An 18,208-nucleotide genomic window follows, 5' to 3' on the forward strand; every position below is an offset into this window, starting at 1 on the left:
TGGAAATGGGGTGTTTTCGGATGGTCAAGTGGAGATGAGGTCATTAGGGTGGGCCCTAGTCCAATGTGGCTGATGTCCTTATATAGTGGGGAAAGTTGAACACATAGACAGACCCCCACACGGGGAGAAAGCAATGTGCAGCTGAAGACAGAAATCAGGGAGATGCACCTACAAGCCCAGGAATGCAGAAGATGGCCGGCAAACCACCAGAAGCTGGGAGAGAGGCATGGAATAGACTCTCCCTCACAGCCCTCAAAAGAAATCAACTCTGCCAACCCCTTGATCTTGGACTTCTAGCCTCCAGAACTGTGAGACAGCTTATTTTGTTTAAGCCACCCGGTGCGTGGCACTTGGTTATGGCAGCTCTAGGGAAACAATAGCCCAGTGCCCGAGCCCAGGCTCTCCTCTCTTTGAACACTCTCCCCTTGGGTAGTCCCATCCAGGCCTGTAGGTTTCAATGCCGTTCACATGCTGATGATGCACAAATGTGTCTCTGGTCTCCCTCTCTCCTCTGAGTTTCAGACTCTATGTCCAACGGTTCCACTTGGGTGTAGAATACGTATCTCAAACTAACTATGTTCAATGAAAAACTCTTGATTTTCCCCACCCAAGTCTGCTGCACGCCTTATCACTCCATCTCAATAAGTGGTAACTCCAACTTTCCAGTAGCTCAAATCAAGAATCTTGGAGTCATCTTTAATTCTTTTCTTTCCTTCACTCTCCACAACCAGTCAGTCCATCAACAATTCCTCCTGATTTATGTCCAACGTGTTAACTCACATCTCCCTATTTCTCTCTACACCCCTGCTCTCTGCCCTAGTAAATTCAGCGTAACCTCTCACAAGGGGTCTGCACCAACATACCAACTGGCCTGTTTCCCCTGCCCTCTCACCCGCCCCCCCCCCCACAACACACACATTCCATTTTCCACCCAGCAGCCAGAGTGCTGGGGGTTTTAATTATATTTTAAAAATATAAATCAAACCATGCTTAAAACTCTCCAGTGGCTTCCCATGCTTCAAAGAGACTCTGGCCCTAAGTTATCCACTCTTGCCAGCCTCTCAGACCTCAGCTCATGCCACTTGGGGCTGCCTCGCTATACCCCAGGCCCACTGATCTTGTCTTCCTGTTCTTTGAGTACTACGAGCTCTTCCCCGCCTCAGGGCCTTGGCATTTGCCTTTCTGCCTGGAGAACTGTTTCGTTTGGTACTTCATGTGGCTGCCTCCTCATCATTTCAGTCCCAGCTCTCGTCACAGAGGCCTTCTTGGACCCACAAGTCTCTCTTTATCCCATGTGACCCTGCCTGTACACCTCACAGCACTTTGTCCTATCTGGCATGAACACGATCATTTCTTTCTGCATCTGTCACCTTCCCCCTTCAACACACACACACATAAATGTGCACACACACAAGTACACATTCTCAAACACACACACTAATATGAACTCCATGAAGACAGGGGTTTTGTCCCTGTTGTTGACCATAAGTCATGGGGTATATAGTAGATGTCATGTAAGGGCAGGCACGGCCAGAACTCAGCCAGCATTCAGTTCAAGCTGAATCAGTAGCCCCACCCCCGTGTGGCGATCAGGACTTGAGGACAACCACAAAAGGGGGGCGTGGTTAAGTGCGCCTGGCCCTGCCTTTCCATGCCTCCCTCTTCCTCTCCGCACCTCAGTTTACCAGAAGAAAAGTTAGAGAGTTCATTTAAAAGGTAATACCTTCCCTCTTCAGACCAACGATTCATGCCCAGTATTTGCCAAGTGACTTTGACTTGGGCCAACCACCGCACTGGGTGAGGGAGGTCACAGGGTTGAGCGACCCGGACTGGAGTACAGGAGCCATGGTGAGGGAGTGGATGTGGGACTGGCAGGGAGGAAGAGGAGGCCTGGTGGCATCTACACACCATCTTCAAAGACACTTGCCAAGGGTGCAGTTTTGTCGCTGTTTGGTTCACATTTGTCTCCTCCTTAGACACTGAGTTCCGGGAGGGCAGGTGCCATGAATGATTTGCTCAGCAGAGTATCCCTCTACATCCATCCACGGTGCTCAAGGTTTTCAATCTCAGGATCCCTTCCCACTCCTGAAAACTAGTGAGGACCCCGAAGAGCCTCTGTTTTTACTGGTTAGATCTGCGGATAAGAGTTCTCCACTGGGGGCCATTCGGCTATATCTGTAGACATTTTTGACTGTCACAACTCGTGGGGGTAAGGGAGGTGACACTGGCATCCAGCATTAGCAGCCAGAGATGCTACTAACACCCTGCCGTGCACAGGAGAGCCCATGGCAAAGAATTGTCAGCCCAGATGTGAACTCTGCCAAAGCTGAGCAATCGTCTATGGATATCGACTGTGTTAAAATTAAAACTGAGAACACTTTAAATATTTACTAATTCATCTAAAATAATAGGAATAAATCCATTACATGTTAACATAAATGAATGTTTTAAATAACTATATTTTCCAAAACAAAACTGTTACTGAGAAGAATATGTTGCTTTACTTTGCAAATTTCTTTTAATGTCTGGCTTTATAGAAGACAGCTGGGTTTCCATATCTGTTTCTGCATTCGATCTGCTCCAATATGTTGTTTTTGTTGAAGTGTATGAAGAAAATCTGGCCTCACACAATACGTCGTTGGGAAGAGGGAGAGTGTTTTAATAGCCTTTTCACATAACTATGCATATTCTTCTTTGTTATTACACCAAAACTCAACAATGGTGATTTCTTAGAGATTAGTTACAATGTGGGATCTGAAACCGCATTCATAAATTTTTTGTATTCAGCTATTTTAAAATTCATTGGTCTGTCTTGAACTTCGAGTGAAACTTTTACGGATGCATGATTTGTGACATCATGTGTTGTGAATTGAATTGTATCTCACCCGCTAATTTATATGTTGAAGTCTTAACCCCCAGTACTTCAGAATGTGACCTTATTTGAAAATAGGGCCAGTCCGATGTCATTAGTTAAGATGAGGTCTTAGTGGAGTCAGGTGGACCCTAAGACGAAATGACTGGCGTCCATTGTAGAAAGAGGAAATTTGGGCACAGACATACACGGGGAGATCGCCGTATGAAAATGAAGGCAGAGACTGGGTGATGTGTCTGCAAGCCAAGGAATGCCAAAGCTTGCCAGCAAGCCACCGGCAGCTGGGAGAGAGGCATGGAACAGATCCTTCCTCACAGCCCTTGGAAAAAACCAACCCTGCTGACAGCTTGGTCTTGGCCTTCTAGCCTCTAGACTGTAAGAGAATAAATTGCTGTTGTTTAAACCAAAGTGCCACTTTGTCTAGGCAGCCCTAGGACACTAATAATTCATACATTGGCCCTCATGAAAATAGGGGCTCACTGAATTATGCAGATCTCCCAAACGTGGACACATGCATTGCAGGATATCAAAAGCCCCCTTTGTTAGCACCACCACAGAACTCATCAGAAACGCCTTTAAGTGCGGAGGACCTGCCAAGGGCACAGAGGCAGATATAGGCATTTCGAAGTTCCAATTTTCACTGGAAAGCTCAAATTTGGTCTCTGAAACAAATACGGTCCGTTGTTTTCCTTGCAGTGGCAGGTTCATTGCGTTCACAGCCAATAAAAGACCCGCCAGATACCCATATCAGTCATCCTTTCCAGTAAATACGGTGACCCATGAAAGCAGCAGCTGGTTCAGCACAGCACTCGGAGAGTCCCAGCCGTTTCGTTCTCGAGGCCCCGGTGGAGCTCTGTGTGCAGACTTCCCATTGTGTCTCCCATTTCCTCCGCAGATCCTGACGGGACGTGTGCTGAAGGATGAAGACTGGATAGAACTAATTTTGCTTCGTGTTGACTGTGAGCGCATGCCATGGAGAACACAAGGGCCCCAGCCCACCGGGTACCACTGCCTGGACTCATGCTTGGATGCCAGCAGTTCTGCCCCTTGTTGCTTTTGCACCGTGAGAACAAATGTCACCACAGTGAAAAAGGCAAATTATGTCTGAGTGTTATTATGAAAATATTTTTGTCACCCACAGACCTCCTGAAAGGGTCTCAGCAACCCCACCGGGGGACCATACTTTGAGAACCACTACTGTATGCAAGCGTAGTGGTAACAGCCAATCAAATCTTTGCTGAAGCAATGATTGAATGAATAAGTGAAGGGAGTGAAGGAGTAGAGAGAGAGGAGAAAGGCCCCATTTGCTTCTGCTCTTGGCTCTCTGGATCATCCGAAAGACTGGGCCCCCCAGAGCTGGCTTTTCAGCTGGAAAGAGCTAGTAGCAAGGGCTCTCCAGTGGGTTTGCCCCAAGCCTGAGGCACATTCTGCGCGTGAGCATCACAGTGGAGTCTTGTCTTGGGAAGGGCTCAGGGAGGCCTGTCTTAAGAGCATGCCTGGAAGTACCTCAGCTCAAAGAGCCCCATGGTCTTGGCGGCATTATTATGATAAAAAGAAGAATGGAGAGAAGATTTTTGTCTTAGTCTTCTGTATATGAGGAAATATGGCCATTATGCTGGCCATTATAATGGCCATAATGATGGCCATTATCATTTACCATCTAGGTCTAATAAAGCACTTTTAAATGTTTTAAGTCCTTTTTTGAAAAATTTACAGAAATAAAAATAAAGAGAGAGTGAAGAACAACTTTATTAGGAATTCTAGTAAGAATTTCGACATGGCAAACCTGAATTTAAGGCATTTCCTAAACGGTCCTTCCCACAGCTGGGAGGTGGCAGCACTGCTTGAGCTAGATGGTGAGACGCTGCGCCACCAGGCCGCACTGTCCCTGCAAACTACACTCTCCTCCACTCACCTCCCTGCAGTCTGGGCCTTGGGGCTGGTGCTTCACCCCGCAGGTCCTAGTGCAGATCCTACTGCAGCAGGTGTGTGGGAGGCACTGAGATGTGGCAATTCTAACAACTCTCAGGCACTGCCAATGCCGCTGGTCCACAGACCAGGCTGGCTTTGAGTGCTCGAGTTCTAGAAAGCAAACGAGCAGGCCAAGGTAGGCTGTGTTGGAGTAAACACAGAGACCCTCACCTGGCAGCTACACCTATGGCTCACCCTCCCCATTTGGCTACCCCCTCCTCCCTTTTCCAGCCTCTCCCTCTTCCAGAAAGGGGCAGATTCCAGTCCCAAAGTTAGGGATCTTATGGCACAGGCCAAAGATGTGATCTGGGTGAAAGGTGACATTTGGGACCTGGGGACTTGCATTGTCTCCAAACATCCTTGGAGGGAGCAAAAGCCAGAGGAAAGCTTTTCTTGATAACCCAAGGCCAAGAATCTGAGATCAGAAAGAAGATTGTTCTCTCCAGCTTGAAAAGAGAACTAGGGCTGACCCAAGTGATGGATTTGTGAGTCCTGCTCATTTGTGGCTCTTAACATCCTTTGCACGGGACCGTATGTATCCCCCAGTTGATGCTGAATGCATGGAACCCCACAGGTGGGAAGGACCATGATAGCCTTATCAAGGATCTATTTTCCCAACTGAAGCAGACAGGCAAACAATAAGCTGCCTAGGGCCACAAAGCAAATACTATTTCCATGGGTCTGGGCTTCTAGCCTAGAGGCTTCCCGGGAGGTCACACCGGCCACCACACGTGTAGGAATTGAGGGCAATCTGCATACCCAACCATATCCCTGCCTGGCAGCCAGGAGACAGAGACTGTTGGCCACAGGCCATGCTGGGTCACCTGACTTGACCCCCCAGCTGCTTGCCTTGCAGAATGCCCTGTTTAATAGTTTATTCCTCCCAGTGTTTCATTATTGATTCAGCCCCTCGCTGCCGGGTCTGACCAAGTAGGCCCTTAGTGTTCATATAATGTCAACTTCATCAAAAATGCAGGAGTTGGGGTTTTACTCGTCTGCGCGCTACCTAGACTGTTTAAGTCGGTGATTGGCGGTTTCTGCAAGCCAAGGAGGGCGCTGGCAGCCCACAGGCTGGCTTCTGGCTTCTCTGAAGTGACGCTGGGTCCTCAGGCTCCAGGGACCCTAACATCGCCCATCCCTTGCTGGTGGAAACGAGGTCTGGGTTAGGGTGTTGACCGAGGAGGAGAGTTAAGAGGTGGGGAGCAATTTTTAAAAATAAACACCAGCTACAAGTTCAGAAACAAATTCAGCAATGCATCACTATGCTGCTATTAAATCTTACAGATAAAAATCTAATGAGGCAAAGAAATGTCTATCTATTTATTAAACAATATTTGTCCAGCACCCACTATGTGCTAAGCACTAGATTACAGAGGTGAATAAAACATACAAAGTTCTGCTTCTCATGGAGCTGAAACCCTGTTTAAAAGAAAAAATCCAGCTATAAAAGGGAAATCACAGAAAGAGTTAACATTTATTAAGTACTTACTATGTGTCAGGCACTGTTCTAAGCACTTCACATAGAGAATGATTCCATTTTTGAGGTCATTTTTAAAAGCCTGTATGTATGTCTGCCCACAGAAAAAAGACAGAAAGGATAGGCACCAAAACATTAGCAGACGTCATCCCCAAATTGAAAGTTGATGGAGTACTTTTGTGTTCTTCCTTTTGCTAACCTGAATTATCTAAATTTTCTTTATGCCTGGAGCAATAGGGAAGAGAATTAAAGAAGGGAAAGACATCTTCTTGTGCCCCAATCTCAAAGAAATCAGGCAGAGAACCTCAAAATGCTTCTCATTTGCCGCCCTGTTCCAGACACTCTGGGTTCTGTCCCAGCTCAGAAACCCATCGCCTCTTCCTCCCTGGGCAATAGAGTCACTGGAGAACCCTGAGGCCGTGGTCAAGGTTGGGGGAGGCCCAAGGCATCTGAAGATTGAGCCTCTAAAGTAGAATCCTTTCATGCAATGTCCCCAGATGGGAAGCGTGAGCCTGGCTTCCTCCTGCAGGGCATGCAGGTGCCAGGATCCAAACTCCCCTAGTGATGGCCCTGGCAGCTGGGGCTGCTGGCCTGCCCTACTGGACCCCTGCTCTAGCCAGAGAGACAGACAATAGCTGTGCCACCATCTACAAGTCCTCATGCCCCTGAAGGCCTTGTTGCTCTCTAGCTCTGAAGGCTACCTGAGAGACACCTTCAGCTGGAGGGCCACCCCAGGGTGATGATAATAACCACAAAGCAAGAGGTTGCCTCTGGGGAGCTCCCACTCTGAGCTCTGGACACACAGGGAGGCCCAACATTGAGCACTCTATATTTCTTAATACATTTCATTATCATCATCATCATCATCATCATCATTGTCTTTTTACCAATAAGGGATCAGAGGCCCAGAGAGGTTATGGGACTAGCCCTCAGCCAGCAAGTGGTATCGCTGGAGTTAGAACCCCTATCTCTGAGTGCCTATCTCAGTGCTACTTCCTCTTCCCAGCTGCTTCCCAGGCCCCATTGTTTGTCACCTGATAAGTGATGGCTCAAGACTTGAGAATCTTGGTGGTATTGGCTTTGACCCTGAATCCAAATGGTCTTACCCAGGCCACAGAGGGGTTCCTGGTGGTACCACTGAGCAAAGCAGCTGGGCAGCTTCTGAGAGGGCCAGGCCCCTCCACCTCCAGCTGCAGCAGGGAGGGACACGCTCAATACCTTCAAATGCGGGATCGAGTTCTGGCCCCGTGACTTTGGGTGAGCTATTTTCCTTCACTGAGCCTCAGTTAATGTGCAAAATGGGAAGGAAAATCCCTTCTTTATGGGCTTGCTGGGGGGATTGTGTGAAATAATGTGTAAAGTGTCGAGCACAGTGTCAGGCCCAGGAGGTGCTCAGTACAGGAGAGGTCTTGCTCCCAATGTAGTAAAGTCTGTGTCAGACGACGGGAAACAGAATCAAAACCCATCAAACCTAAGACAACATCCATCACAAAACACAGCATGAATTTACGGACCACCAAGAATGAAAAACGCTGCTGAGTAAACGATGACCCGCTGCTCTCTCATCACTTAGAATTTTGACTCTGTGCTCGGAGAAGGCTTCTTCAGCTTAGACATAGATTTTAATCACTTATCACCCTGTGCATCCTTAAAATGAAAACATACACAACAAAAATGGTGGCAGTATCCCTAAAACTTCTCCCCATCTAGAGCCTGCCTTTTCTGAATTCCTTTCACCTCAGAGTCCTGGAGTTCACGTTTTCTCACATAACATTGTCCTCTGGCCTTCAGAAGCACTGGTGATGTGACATTTTCTCAAAGAATCCATGAAAGATCTAGAAGTCATAGGTGCTGGACACCCAGGCTGGCTCCACCATTAGGCAGCACTAGCTCACGTTCGACCCCTTGGGGACCGTGCTCCTAAACACACAGGACTGGCCGTCCCCCCACCCCCTCCCACAGCCACTTTGTCCCGAATTTCCCCTTGGATTTTCTACCAAGCTACTGGCCCCTACTCTGCGAGTCTCGACACTGATGCTTTCAGTGTTTGCCCAGACAACAGCAACTGTAAAGCGCCATCATTCAAAGATGTATTTAAACTCCGGAGATGTCATATGTGAAAGTATTTGCTTTATAGAATTGATAGTTTTAGTAATCACATGGCTTGAGGCGCCCCTGTGAGCCTGGCGCCATCCATGCTAGGCGCCCTAACACGCATCTTCCCTTAGCATCACCTCTCTTTCGTTTGTGTTTGTCGTTATCATTTCTTCATAGATGAAGACGCTGAATCAGCTCAGAGAGGTAAAGCAATTTCTTCAAGGTTACGTAGCTATAAGTGGCAAAGCCAGGACTTAAATTGCGGTCTCTTGTCACAGTAGCAGAGATAGACCCTCTCCTGGGAGTTTGCTCCAAGTTGGCTTCTGACCCCAATGGCTTCATGAAGAATTAAGTCAGCGGGGATAGTGGGAAGAGGGTATTACAGGAACTACTATAAAGGACACATGGACAAAACCAAGGGGGAGGGTGGAGAGGGGGGAGGGAGGTGGGTTCACCTGGGGTGGGGTAGAGGGATGGGGAGAAAAGGCATACAACTGTAATTGCATAACAATAAAAAAAAAAAAAAAAAAAAAAAAGAATTAAGTCAGCCTTGACCTTGGGAAGCCTTTCCCGTCTTTTGATTTCCTTACTTTGCGAGTAATAACAATAGTAGTACTCCATGCCAGGTACTGTCCTAGCTATTATGTGTGTTTTAGCATATTTCATCTTTCCAACTGCCTTATGGGGTGGGTTCTAGCATTAGCCCCATTTCACAGATGAGGAAACTGAGATGCAGAGAGGCAATGCCACATACTCAGGGTCACATAACTGGGAAAGGGAAGGGCTAGGTTTCAAATGCAGGCAGTCTGGCTCCAGATCTCACTTGTCTGACCTACCCCATCCCCCACCTCACCACGGGCACAGGGACCTCTCTGCCACTGCACCCCCTCCTCGCTCCTCCACACCCCTTCTCCCCTAAATCCTGTTGACTTTCAGAGTGGCTTGGGAGCAGGATCTGGGCTGTCACGCTGGAGTCAGATGGATGGCCTTCCCCAGCCAGGCCTGGCTTCCAAGTTTCTTCACTCTGAACCCAAACATAACACAATCTAGCAGCCCTGGCTGCTCTTCAGAAAAAAAAACACACAAGGGGGGTGTGGAAAGAAATCTAATTAGACTCTCTTGGAGCCCCAGGTCTTCCTGTTATTGAATTAGCCCCCTCTGAAGTGGAACTTGGCTCATTGTAATAATTTGCCTAGTAATTGTCTTATACGATCCTGATCTGAGAAAAATTGCTTTCACAATTGCATTTATCCATGTCCTGGTCTCTCCCCATTGGGACAAAGGATGGTTGTGGATGCTAAATGGTTCCTGCTTCAGAGAAGGGCTTAGTGAGGGTCCAGGGGGCCCGCTTTCCTGTGGGCCAGAACCGTTGAGATGAAGTGTCAGGGACCCCACACAAAAGTGAGGAAAGGGGCCACCCAGTTTTCTTACGGCATCGCCGCCATAGACCCAGTTCAGAGGGTCACACCGGAGCAGGGAGGCTGGTGGGGACATGCAGAAAGTTCCAGCCAAATGCTTCACACAGTGGAGAGCCCAGAAGAGGAATCCCCAAGTTCAGATCCTCCTGGTTCTGCATCAGAATCACCTGGCTGCCGATTCCAGGGTCCCACTCCCAGAGATTCTGATCCTCCAGGTCTGCAGGAGGGTTCTGCCATCTAATTTAAAGCCCCCCAGAGTGCTTCTGAGCTGTGGCCAGGTTCGAGCCGCGCTGAGCTGTCACCACTGGGGATCTTCCTGTGGCGCTTCAGATCTGGTGCCCGTCTACCGCCCTCGAATCGCATCTCTGTTACGGAAGAGGACGCCCTGAACCAGCAAAATGTTAGAAGGGTCACCACTGGTGGCCAATTCCCTTTCTTTCTTTGGAGTCTTGGAGAACAGGATTCATGGCCACCAGTCCCCGAGTCCTTGCGGAACTGCTAGGTGATCCAGGGAGCCGCTTCCCGACACCTCCATTTACTGAGGCTATTTTTGTGCCCTTCACTGAGGTCACAAACAAGAGGAACTATTTGTTTTGAACATTTCTTTTAAATTTTTTTAAATGTTTTTTAAAGGAATGTGCTTTTCATACCTAGGTTGCGGTTCCATCCCAGTCAGGGCATGTCTGAGAGGCAACCAATCAATGTTTCTCTCTCACATCAATATTACTCTCTCTCTCCCCCTCCCCCTTCTTCTCTCTCTAAAATCAATAAACATATTTTTCTTTGTAAAAGGAATGTGCTTTTGGGGATTCTGATGTCTGCCCACCTCTCCTGACCTAGTTTGGCTCTCCCCTAAAAGAGGTTTTGCACAGCCAGCTGCCCTTCTCCTGGCTTCCCACAGCTAATACTCCCTGGGTTGGGCCCCAGGCCACCCTGCGACCAGATGCCTGGCTCCTTGCTGCTCCCGACTCTCCCTGATATGTATTGTGGGGATCAAGAGCCAGCCACTTGGTTTCATAAAAAGCACCGGGTATAGAGAATGGAACTAAAAAGTGGGTCTTCTCAAAAGCAAGTGCAGGCCAGGTTTTCATCGGTTATCAGATCGGCCATCCCTCGGGAATCCCACTGAGACATGGAAGCCCAGTGGCCAGGTTCTGTCAGCATCATCCCCGCTTAGAGATGAGGAGCCTGAGCCCCAACCAAGGCAAAGAGCCCAGAGTCCCTGCCCTTGTCCCCACCCTTCGCCCACCCAGAGGTTGGCTTCCTCCTCCCTCTGAGTAAGCATGTTAACATGGGGCAGCCCTTCCTCCCGAGCAACTATTGCTTGTCCAACAGACACATTCAAGGAGGTTGGTTCCACATAGCTCCTCTCCCCCTGCAGAGGCAGGTCCAGCACCCAAGGTTAGCCCCAGAAAGACTGACCTGGGTGAGGCTCTATGCATCAGCTGGTCTTAATAAGAAAGTGTTGACCCCCGATGGGCATGGGTCAGTGGGTTGGGTGCCAGCCTGCCAACTGGAAGGGTCGCCAGTTCGATTCCCAGTCAGGGCACATGCCTGGGTTACAGACCAGGTCCTCAGTTGGGGGCGTACAAGAGGCAACCAATTGATGTTTCTCTCCCTCTCTTTCTCCTTCTCTTCCCCTCTCTCTAAAAATAAATAAATAAAATAATTTTTTTAAGAAAGAAAGAAAGAAAAAAAGAAAGCTGAGCTACAATGTTCTTGAAGAGAATTGTGGTCAGAAAAGTGACTTGGTCTCAACGGTCCTTTTTACCAAATACTGTCTCCAAGTCACATCCGCTTGCCTTCCTGACCCAAGGCTGAGGCCTCCACAGCCTTGGACATAATGAGCTTCCAGCAACAATGCTTTTCCAGTGACTGTTTATCATGTTATCTCCCCCTTCCCAATACCCTAAAAAGAAGAATAAATCCAAATAGCTGATTCCCAGAAAATGTTTTCACCAACAGTCATTAGTCTAACCCTGAAATGGAATAAATCCAACCTTTGCATTAGCTTGCAAAGAATACCCCTGTTGTGACATTAGAGAGGATTTCAAAGGCTGGCAGACTCAACAGCTCGCAGCAAAAGAACCACAGGGTACAACCTTTCAGATGTCCCCCGCTTCCTCCTCTGGTCCCTCACTCATACTCTTCATGAGTAACCCATCCACACTGTACTCTGCTGTGAGACACAAGTACTGCGGTGCGGGACCCAAGACTCAGAGCCGTTTCTTCCGGTCTCCCAAATCCCTTCCGCTGGTCTTTACCTAGAGTTGCCCAAGTGAGTTCAGTCAGTCGTGACCCCCTTCATCCTCATAACCCTAGCGCAGAATATCACATGGGCTTTAGCACTGCATAGACCTGAGTTCAAGTTCTGGCTCTGCCACTTTATGACCCTGGGCAAGTCACATAATTCCTAAGCCTCAGTTCATTTCTGGGTCTGTAAAATGGGAACGGGAATGCCAGCAGGTTTGCTGTTAGGATTTACTGAGATCAATCAGAAAAGATGTCTCACTGTGCCTGGCGGAGAGTGAGTGCAGTGAATGTTGGGCATTATTATTATTATTACTATTACTATTATTATTATCCATTTCACCGATGAGGAAACCGCTGCTCAGGGAAAATGGTTTCCCAAGAGACACAGGTACACGAAGGGTCCAGGAAGCAAACGCATCTCTCTGAGTCTACATGCTGGGCCCTTGTTATTAAACATCCTTGAAGAACTCAGCCTTTAGCCTCAATGTGAGGCAGAGGCACCTGAAGAATGTTCTGAGAAGATCTAATAGGATAAAGTCACAGAAAGAAGACAGCACAATGGACCCAGAGGAAGAGGGAGATCCCCACCAATTCCTGCTGCCTCTCCTTATGGATGTCGAGAAATGCAAAAGAATATTAGGACAAAAATTTGCACGGAGAGGGTGCAAAGATGGAGAGGAGCCTCGGACTCTGAGGAAGGGAGCTGGAAAGTTAAATGCCAATACACTGCAGACTTATGCCCCCTCGACGCTAAGTCAGCCAGGCCCTCAGGTCCTGACCCTTTCTGGATGGAGAAGAGGCTGACAACTGAGGCAAAGGACTCGCCCTCACTGCCAGTGGTCAGCCCAGAGGCAACAGAGGCTCCCAAATTCCTGGTCTCTGATCTCTGTCTCGGAACATTCTCAGGCCAAAATAAATGTGGGAACCATGCAGTGGAGTCTTGGAGCTGGAAGAAAATCCAAGATGTCGCCCAATGTAGCCCAGTCCTTTCAGGCAAAACCACACCAAAACCATCCTGACAGACACTAATTAGATGAATGGTTTTAAATTAAATAATGGGGGATGGGTGGGGGAAAGTGTGCCAAGGGTGTCTGGAACAGAAACACCATCCAGAGAAAACAGTGGTGAAGTCCAGGAATTACTTAAGCACACACGAAAGAAGCCAAGACACAGGTAGGAGCTTGTTCCTACCCGAGGGGCTGATGGCAAAGGCGCAGCCCCACACAGCCAGCCAGAGCTTTGGCCTTGAGGTCAGACTGCTGGTCTCTCCCCCACAACGGTTCATAAAGGAGACGGCCCCATGAAAGCTCCCAGGCCTCCTCCTGCGGTCTCTCCAGCCTCATCCCCCTCCTCTCCCACCTCCACTTCTTGGAGCTCACTGCACTTTCCCTCTCCCTTCTCAGCCTTCACAACTGCTGCTCCCTCTGCCCAGAACACCTGATCCTCGCTCACCAACCCTTTCTGGAGGTCTGGGCTTGGTCATGGGAAGCCATTTACCACCCCCACCCCCCAAAAGCATGGGCTCCTGATGCCCAGTGCCTGGAAGCTCCCTGCCACCCCAGTGCAGGGCATGTCACTGCTGCCCCCCACGAAGCGAGAGGATCCCAGCATACGGGATTGTGGCCACAATGTCAAACTGTATCCCCCAAACTGAGCCTCAAGCAGTTGACACTTCACAAACATTTAGTGGGTAAAAGAAGAAATGACGCTAATTTCCAATTGCATGGACCACTGCTTCCATTTGTGAGGCTGAAAATAATGAGAAATGGCCATCTTAAAGGTCTCTAAGTAATAATAAAATATTTATTCAATGCTTCCACGTGCTAAGCCCTATGCTAGGTGCTCTCCACGCACCACCTCAGTTAAGTGCATACGACCCCATGAGCCAGGGATTGCTGTCGTTGTCCCATCTGCAGGGTGGACAAAGGACGATCAGAGGGGTTGGGTAACTTGCCTGAGACCACAGAACCTTGACTTGACTACATGCCTGGCTGCTCCCAAAGCCCAAGCAGTTGCGAAGGTGCCAGCCTCACTCATTGCAGAAAGCCCCTCCTGTGAAACCTGAAGCTGTGCCTGCAGCCAAGTCAGCCCATTTCCTCTTCTCACATCTCAAGACCGGATGGGGTCTCAGTCACACTATCTCAACCCAGTCACAGAGCTGGAGCCCGCAGAGCCCTGGGAACTGGAACTCCAGTGGACAAAGCACAGGAGGAAGTGACCGCTGGCCCAAAGGGGTCTCAGTCCCCTGGGTCTGCAGGTGCTCTCTGGCCCCAGCTGCCACACGCTTCATGTCAGTAAAGCAGAAGTCTCAGAGACAGGGAAGGAAGCAATGGCAAGGGGACCATCATCACAGTTTTGGTCTTCTCCTGTCCATGGACAAGAACTAGCCAAGGCTGCCTCCTCCAGGCAGTCTTTCCTGATTCCACACTTGTCATTGAGTGTTGCTTGAGCCCCCATAGCCTTCTGCCAGCACCTGGGCTATAGCCCTGCCCTGACCTTGTGTGTACCTTGTGGCCCAGCTACAAGCAGCTCTGCCACTGACCTAGTCTCTCAAGTGCTCACTTACCTTGTCTGTAAAGTAGGGATGTCAATAGCATCTACCCCATGAGGCTGTGGGAAGGAATATGTGTGTGTTTGTATGCATAGATGAGTATAGATGATGTGCGTGTGAGTGTGTAAATGCTGAGAACAATACTTGACATATAGTAAGTGCTTAATAAACATCACCTGTTCTTATTCATGTCCATATGAGTATGGTAATCTGCCATGGAGGGACATCACTTGCAACAACAGGGGATAATGCCTTTTACAAAATCAAGCTGGAGCTCCTGAACAGCTTCGGGGTCTCTCCCTGGGGCACTTGTTAGAGACAAATTCCCAGGCCTCACTCCTGGACCTACTGACTGAGTCGCTGAGATGGAGCTCCAGAATTGATGTTCTTACAGCCTATCCAGACAATTACAATGGCCAGCCAGGTTTGGGACCCCCCGGGGATAGACCAGCTGTTTCTTGCACAAATGAAGGAATGGGCTCTGCTGTGATTTGAAGGTGAGGAGAGGTCTCTCCCTCCCTCCCTCTCTCCCTTTTTTTCAGCATCTTGGACTTCTCTCTGCAGCAGTTTCTCTGGAAGAACTCACGGCCAACTCCTCCTGATCTCCAAACCCCGAGCACGCTAGGTCTTGTTTTCCACACACCAAGTGTTCATTTTCCATCCCTTGTGCAAATAAAGGTTTGCTACAAACTTGTGTGCACTGCAGTGCAGGAGCCATGTCTGATCTACCAGAAAGATGCCTTGGAGCACATAACCTTTCTCTCTACAGCTGAAAAAGCTGAGGCCCAGAGCAGGTGTGTGATCTGCCCAAGGTCACACAGCAAGCAACAGAGTACAGACTATACCTTAAGTGTATGGCTTCCTAGCCACTGCTCTGTCCACTGTGATAGGCTCCTGTTCTAAATACCACAGGGCCACTCATCTACATGCCAAGTATGAGGGTATGGGTTATAAAATTTTATTTCTAAAATATTCTCATTATCAGGCATAATGCTAACTGCTTTACGTGAACATTTCTTCCTCGTGAGCATTATTATCCTCATTTCACCTTGAGGGCAACCGAGCCTCAGCGAGGTGAAATGACCAGCTGGTAAAAGCCAGAGCTAAGCCCAGTGGGGTGGACCAGATCTGGAGTGTAACCAGCACTGCCCATCAAAGCTGCCAGAGATTTCACCAAAGGAGAACACAGTGGACAAATCAGCACAGAAGATCTCCTACCTCATGAACCACTAGGATGATGTAGCTTGCAAACCACAGCGAGATATCACTACACACCTATCAGCATGGCTGAGGTCAAAACTAGTGACCTAAAATGCTGAGTAGGATGCAGAGAAAGTGGATCACTCGTCTACAGCTGGGGGAAATGTACATGGTACAGCCACTGCGGAAATCAGTTGGGCAGTTTCTTTAAAAACTGCACATGCAATTAACATGTGATCCAGCAGTTGCCCTCCTGGGTATTTACCCAAATAGAAATGAAAACTTACAAGCACACGCCAAAAAAGCTGTACATGAATGCTTATGGCAGTTTTGTAACAATGCCCAGACTGGAAACAATCCAGGTATCCTTTAATCAGTAAAGGGTTAAATGACAGTATATCCATACCATGGAATACTATACAGCCGTTAAAAGGGAGCTATTGAGACACGCAACCTCCTGGAGCAATCTCCAGAGAATTATGCTGAATAAAGCAAGTCGATCTCAAAAGGTTAAATACTGCGTGATTTCATGTATATAATATTCTTGAAATGACAGGGGTCATTGACAAGGATTAAGGAGGTTGATGGGGGGCAGGAGGAAAGTGCCTGTGGCTAGAAAGGGCAGCAGGAGGCGTCCTTGTGGCCATGGAGATATTCTGTGTCCCGCCTGTCTCGATGTCAACCTTCTGGTTGTGACACTGCACTGTGGTCTTACAAGATGTTACCAGTGGGGGAGGGACACTGGGTGAAGGGTGCAGGGATCTCTCCGTGTTACTTCTACATGTAAACTTGTGTTATAACTACATGGAAATCTACAACTCAAAATGAAAAGTTTAATAAAAGGACAAAACGAAACCATGAGCCCTTCACAAAGCACCCTCCTGAGTTAAAAGACTAATTCAAGGTCTAGGGAAGTCTCACAAGAGTTGAAAAACACACAATTAAATGATTTCTAAAGTCCCTTCACCTAAAACTTTAACAGGGGGTCCAACCCTTGGCGTCTCTGGGCCACACTGGAAGAAGAACAGTTGGCTCGGGTCACACATTAAATACACAAACACTAATGAAAACAAAACAAAAAAATCTCCTGTTTTAAGTAAATTTACAGTTTTGTGTTGGGCCACATTCATAGCCATCCTGGGCTGCGTGTGGCCCGTGGGACATAACATTGTCATATAAAAATATATCATAATCTAAACATCTTTTGGATTCAGGCTGGAACTGCTCCCTCAACACACATCCCACCCTGTAAGCCTCCCTGGTGAAAAGGGAGCTTGTGCCCTGAAGGACAGAATCAGGACATGAGGGGGTGACCAGAGAGGGGGTCTCTCCCTTTCATGGGCCCAGGACTTCCATCCTGAGCCTCCCAGTCAAGCACAGCCAATAGCCCAGTGGCCTGGGCAGGATTAGAACCCGGCTTTCTGGCTCTGCCCCTCGCCACTCCCTGTGCTCTGGGCAGCCCCTGTACATGGCAGAACAGCTGGAAATGGTTCTAATTATAACCAGGAAGTTTTTAAGCCTGTGGGTGGAAAGGAATGCCAATTCATGTAATAGCCATTACTACACACAATAACCCCCCACCAAGTGTTCTTGGCCCAGTTTTTAAGGGTGACAAATGGTGTCCCCACCGCCATAGATGGGAACCTTTATCACACAAGCAAGAAACCCCAAGTCTCTGGAGAAGAACAATAGCGGGAAAGGTCTTGGGGAGGACAGCAGTTCCCCATGTCCCTGGGAGTGACTGGAGAGCTGGGGAGTAGGGGTGGGGGGTCCTTCCCCCTTCATAATTACTCAACTAATTATTTTCTTCTCAGTGCTAATGAATCACTGAAGACTCAGGGAGAGGAGTAATTAGAGGCATTTCACTGCTTAGGGCCCCACCGCTTCCCTCTCCTTTCCGCCCTTACTGCCACCCTGAGCACAGCGCTGTGAGCTTGTGATCCCGAGCCAGCTGCCTTCACAGCTAACTGCCGAGCAGCAGGGCGCGAGGCTCCAGAGTTCTTGGGCAGGAAGCTGAAGCACCAAACTGAGCGAGTTTCCAATTCTCCCTCCTAGGGCAGCAGGCTCAGCCCCAGCAGCAGCCCAGCCACGGGTACTGCTTCACATGTGCTAGTCCTTCTTCCTGGTGCTTCCAGTAGCTGCGTTAGGGATCCCTGCAGGAGGCCTGGAAATAAGCATCTCCAGCCACCATTGGCCCGCTGTGTGACTCTCAGCAAGTCACTGCACCTCTCTGAGACTTCAGAATTTCTGTCTCCAGAGAACCTGCCTCACAGAGCTCGGGGGGTTAGAAGAGGGGCTGCCCAGTCCCTGGGCAGACAGAGGGTATTCCACGAATAGCAGCCATGAAGGGATGGAGATGGTCTGCATCC

The sequence above is a fragment of the Desmodus rotundus genome, chromosome 3 (assembly GCF_022682495.2).
Source record: "Desmodus rotundus isolate HL8 chromosome 3, HLdesRot8A.1, whole genome shotgun sequence".
NCBI lineage: Eukaryota > Metazoa > Chordata > Mammalia > Chiroptera > Phyllostomidae > Desmodus > Desmodus rotundus.